Source organism: Salmo salar, unplaced genomic scaffold (genome assembly GCF_905237065.1).
Source record: "Salmo salar unplaced genomic scaffold, Ssal_v3.1, whole genome shotgun sequence".
NCBI lineage: Eukaryota > Metazoa > Chordata > Actinopteri > Salmoniformes > Salmonidae > Salmo > Salmo salar.
The window spans coordinates 12,501-17,500 of record NW_025550938.1 but is presented as its reverse complement, the minus strand read 5'-3'; the positions used below and the strand labels follow the sequence as shown (position 1 = coordinate 17,500).

Genomic DNA, 5,000 nt, shown 5'->3' with positions numbered 1-5,000 from the left:
AAGTCTTTAGTAAAAGGCGAAAGGCTTGTGCGTAATGAAGAGAAACCAGAGTCGTATGGAAGTCAGAGGTCGGGGCCCGAGACACACACGGTGCACTCTAGGCCGGGTCCCCGCGGGTGGTCCCCGAACCCACTCTTCCAAGTTTTCGAGGGCTGTGGGTAAAAAGTCACAGACAGACAGACAGACAGACAGACAGACAGACAGACAGACAGACAGACAGACAGACAGACAGACAGATAGATAGATAGATAGACAATCCTGGTGAAGTGATTGTATTTTTGGGGGGGCTCAAAAACACACACACACACACAATCCTGGTGAAGTGATTGTATTTTTTTGGGGGGGCTCAAAACACACACACACACACACACACACACACACACACACACACACACACACACACACACACACACACACACACTCTCCTGGCCAATGTTATTTTTTTTTTTTTTTTTTTTTTTAAGTAAAATGGCGGGAAAACGGGGGACCCCCATGAAGGGGGCTTCGCACTTGTTTCAGTTTGGATGATTCTTCTTTTTTCATTCCTTCTCTTCTTCTGCTAGCTGTTTTACATAGCTTGGTGTATTTCTTTTTCCTTGACAATGGGAGAAAAGTGTTGCACCGTTCCCGGAGGTACTGCAATACCGGTCGATGCGTGGAGCGGACGGAGCAAGCCCCATTTCCGACTCCCTGTTCGAAAAATCCATTTAATATGTAGTCCCCCGATGGGGGACGTATCAGATATTAAACTGATAAGAACAGATTTTTTTTTTTATAAAATATATTTATTACGTTCAAAACCCAACAAAAATCTTATACAATCAATCAATTCAAACACAAATTCCATTAAACATTTCAAAACTATTCAATAATAACCAAACCCAAAAACCAAAAGTCATGGGAGCATTTTCCCTCCCCTTCCCATCTACAAACCAAAACCTACACCAAAAAATCAAAGAAAAACTCACCCCATCCCGACCGACGGGGACGCCTTCTCCACTCCTGACGCTCCCCGTCGGCCGCCATCCCCTCTCCCCTGGATGCGGTAACAGCGCCCGACACACGCTCACCCTGCGTCCCGTACCCCACACTTAGGTCTACCACCCTGCCCTCCTCCTGACTCCGGCCCGGGGACCCCACGAGCCCAAACAGGGAGCTTAAGCCTCCCTCCATCGCCCAATCCTGGGCCATGCCTGTAAGGTCAAGCTCAGACAGGGGTGTAAAGGTGAAGGAAGAGGGAACCCAAGAGGGCCCTGCAACCTCCCCCCTCCCCTCCACCCTGATCTGCCCCCTCCCTCTTTTACCACCCATCCTCCTTGAGCGCTCCCCTCTTTTCGACCTCTTGTATGGTGGAGTAAAAGGCAAAAAGTTTTCATAGCTTGCCTCCTTCTCCACCTCCACCCGTGATTTCACCTCTTTACTGTCCCCCCACTCCTTCACTCCTTCTCCTACTGGTCCCGCCACAACTACCTTCTCTGTCTCCTCCCTTTCTGTCTTTTCCTTCTCCACCACCTTCTTCCCTGTCTCCTTCCTTTCTGTCTCTTTCTTCTCCACCACCTTCTTCCCTGTCTCCTTCCTTTCTGTCTCTTTCTCCTCCACCACCTTCTTCCCTGTCTCCTTCTTTTCTGTCTCTTTCTCCTCCACCACCTTCTTCCCTCTCTCCTTCCTTTCTGTCTCTTTCCTTCTCCACCACCTTCTTCCCTGTCTCCTTCCTTTCTGTCTCTTTCTTCTCCACCACCTTCTTCCCTGTCTCCTCCCTTTCTGTCTCTTTCTCCTCCACCACCTTCTTCCCTGTCTCCTTCCTTTCTGTCTCTTTCTTCTCCACCGCCGTCTTCCCAGTCTCCTCCCTCTCTGTTGCCTTCTCCGTCTCCTTCTCCACCGCCGTCTTCTCTGGCCCCTCCACTCTCCTGTCTCCTTCCTCCTCCTCCTCCTGCTCCTGCTCTCCTTCAGCCTCCTGCCCTTCCGTTTCTACTATGCTGTTGTCTTCTTTTCCTTTTTCTCCTCCCGCTTCCGTTTTTGCCTCCTCTTCCACCCGTGTGTCCGCTCCCTCTGTTCCAGCACTCTGTTCTTCGTCTCTTCTTCTACCCCCATCCCCTGCTCTCGCTCCCCCCCATGCTGCAGACGCGTATGACCTCTGACGCGCCGGGCATTCACGCCACAGGTGTGTTAGCATGCCACACCCGTGACATGCCTTCGGCGCGTCACAGTCCCTCGCCTCGTGCTCCGCAGATCCACAATACCTGCACTTCTTTATGCCGCACGAGGCGAGGACGTGGCCGTAGGCCATACAACGCCTGCAGTACGGAGGCTGACGGGCATAATGCAACGTCCCCCGGTCAGCCCCCAGGGAGAACATCGCCGGAGGATGGAGGTATCCACCCAATCCTTTTGGGTCCTCTCTTAGGAGGGCCTGGAAACCCCTCCTCCCGGTCCAAAAGCCCAAGGAATCCTTGAGGTGCCTTCCTGAGGAGACACCATCCATGTATCTCCCCAGAAAGGCCCCCACCTCCTCGTCCTTAACGTAAGGGTTGTAAATGTTCACATTCACCACCCGAAATTACTCCTCGCCAAGCTGGTCACAAGTAAAGAGACACCGGCCTCTCCGCTTCCACTTCTCTCGCTTTTCTGAGAACGTCATCGTGCTTTCCTTCTGTGTGCAGCGCCAATCGTACGCTCCCTCCAATGGATTGTCTTGAAGGCAGAACACATCCTCCACCTTCAGTCCCAGGATTCCAATCACAATGTTCCTCCCAAAGTCATCTCTGCCAATTGGCTCCGTCGCCTTATCCCTCCAGGCAAACCGCACCGTATTCGCCAGCCCCATCCTAGGGACCGGCCTCCATGTAAAGCCTTTGCGCCATCTCCGCAAAGAAACTTGACGCACTCCCAGCTCTCGCTCTCTTCAAAACAGAAAAACTGAAAAAGAGCGGCAAAATAAACCAACCGTGAATACAAAAACCAAAACAACAAACTTTCCTCCCTCCTGCCTTCCTTCGACCTTTTGGCTCAGCGGGCTTTGGGGCACCTCGGTACCAAGCTTGATCTGAGCCAAAAGGCCGAGAAGCGATAACCCACAAATTGACCCCTGCACCCGCCCGGCCCCGGGGCCTCGGCAGACCTCATCGGTTTGGCAAAAGTTGGCTCCTCCTCACCCAACGCTTCCCTGGTGACAGGCGGGTGTGTTTTTTTTTAAAAGTCGCTAATGCGTCGTTAGGTCACTAGCTCTTTAATCCTAGTGCGACTATTTGTTCAATGCCCGGCAAATACACCAGTCATCGTCGGGCTTGAACTCAATTGCCCGAGCGACTACTTTGAGTGGAAAAAAATACGCCGGTCGGTCAGCCGGCTTCAAGTCAAACGCCTGAGCAAAAGTCTCGGCGTCATCTCTGTCAATTTCTCTTGAAACAAGATACCGGGCTCTGCCAGAAGCAAAGCCCTTCCAAAAATACGTTGAACTCGTAAGTGTTCCTCTCCACGGAAGTCTTTAGTAAAAGGCGAAAGGCTTGTGCGTAATGAAGAGAAACCAGAGTCGTATGGAAGTCAGAGGTCGGGGCCCGAGACACACACGGTGCACTCTAGGCCGGGTCCCCGCGGGTGGTCCCCGAACCCACTCTTCCAAGTTTTCGAGGGCTGTGGGTAAAAAGTCACAGACAGACAGACAGACAGACAGACAGACAGACAGACAGACAGACAGACAGACAGACAGACAGACAGATAGATAGATAGACAATCCTGGTGAAGTGATTGTATTTTTGGGGGGCTCAAAAACACACACACACACACAATCCTGGTGAAGTGATTGTATTTTTTGGGGGCTCAAAACACACACACACACACACACACACACACACACACACACACACACACACACACACACACACACACACACACACTCTCCTGGCCAATGTTATTTTTTTTTTTTTTTTTTTTTTTAAGTAAAATGGCGGGAAAACGGGGACCCCCATGAAGGGGGCTTCGCACTTGTTTCAGTTTGGATGATTCTTCTTTTTCATTCCTTCTCTTCTTCTGCTAGCTGTTTTACATAGCTTGGTGTATTTCTTTTTCCTTGACAATGGGAGAAAAGTGTTGCACCGTTCCCGGAGGTACTGCAATACCGGGTCGATGCGTGGAGCCGGACGGAGCAAGCCCCATTTCCGACTCCCTGTTCGAAAAATCCATTTAATATGTAGTCCCCGATGGGGGACGTATCAGATATTAAACTGATAAGAACAGATACTACACTTGATCTGAGCCAAAAGGCCGAGAAGCGATAACCCACAAATTGACCCCTGCACCCGCCGGGCCCCGGGGCCTCGGCAGACCTCATCGGTTTGGCAAAAGTTGGCTCCTCCTCACCCAACGCTTCCCTGGTGACAGGCGGGTGTGTTTTTTTTTAAAAGTCGCTAATGCGTCGTTAGGTCACTAGCTCTTTAATCCTAGTGCGACTATTTGTTCAATGCCCGGCAAATACACCAGTCATCGTCGGGCTTGAACTCAATTGCCCGAGCGACTACTTTGAGTGGAAAAAATACGCCGGTCGGTCAGCCGGCTTCAAGTCAAACGCCTGAGCAAAAAGTCTCGGCGTCATCTCTGTCAATTTCTCTTGAAACAAGATACCGGGCTCTGCCAGAAGCAAAGCCCTTCCAAAAATACGTTGAACTCGTAAGTGTTCCTCTCCACGGAAGTCTTTAGTAAAAGGCGAAAGGCTTGTGCGTAATGAAGAGAAACCAGAGTCGTATGGAAGTCAGAGGTCGGGGCCCGAGACACACACGGTGCACTCTAGGCCGGGTCCCCGCGGGTGGTCCCCGAACCCACTCTTCCAAGTTTTCGAGGGCTGTGGGTAAAAAGTCACAGACAGACAGACAGACAGACAGACAGACAGACAGACAGACAGACAGACAGACAGACAGACAGATAGATAGATAGATAGACAATCCTGGTGAAGTGATTGTATTTTTGGGGGGGGGCTCAAAAACACACACACACACACAATCCTGGTG

At 51.1% G+C, this 5,000-nt stretch overlaps 4 non-coding genes and 1 pseudogene across 4 annotated transcripts in view; all 5 read right to left on the bottom strand.

Annotated features, from left to right (window-relative positions):
• Positions 1–54, bottom strand: part of LOC123740428 (U5 spliceosomal RNA) — a 117-nt gene extending 63 nt beyond the window's left edge. Inside the window, exon 1 of the small nuclear RNA XR_006768320.1 lies at positions 1–54. This exon is cut by the window's left edge and continues 63 nt beyond it. This is a non-coding gene — a small nuclear RNA (U5 spliceosomal RNA).
• Positions 55–611: 557 nt separating this feature from the next.
• LOC123740390 (uncharacterized) lies at positions 612–785 on the bottom strand (annotated as a pseudogene).
• A 2,630-nt stretch (positions 786–3,415) lies between these two features.
• On the bottom strand, positions 3,416–3,532 carry LOC123740427 (U5 spliceosomal RNA). The gene has a single exon (XR_006768319.1). It is a non-coding gene; the product is annotated as a U5 spliceosomal RNA (small nuclear RNA).
• A 549-nt stretch (positions 3,533–4,081) lies between these two features.
• Positions 4,082–4,272, bottom strand: LOC123740520 (U2 spliceosomal RNA). The gene has a single exon (XR_006768404.1). It is a non-coding gene; the product is annotated as a U2 spliceosomal RNA (small nuclear RNA).
• Positions 4,273–4,619: 347 nt separating this feature from the next.
• On the bottom strand, positions 4,620–4,736 carry LOC123740426 (U5 spliceosomal RNA). The gene has a single exon (XR_006768318.1). It is a non-coding gene; the product is annotated as a U5 spliceosomal RNA (small nuclear RNA).
• Between the last annotated feature and the right edge of the window lie 264 nt (positions 4,737–5,000).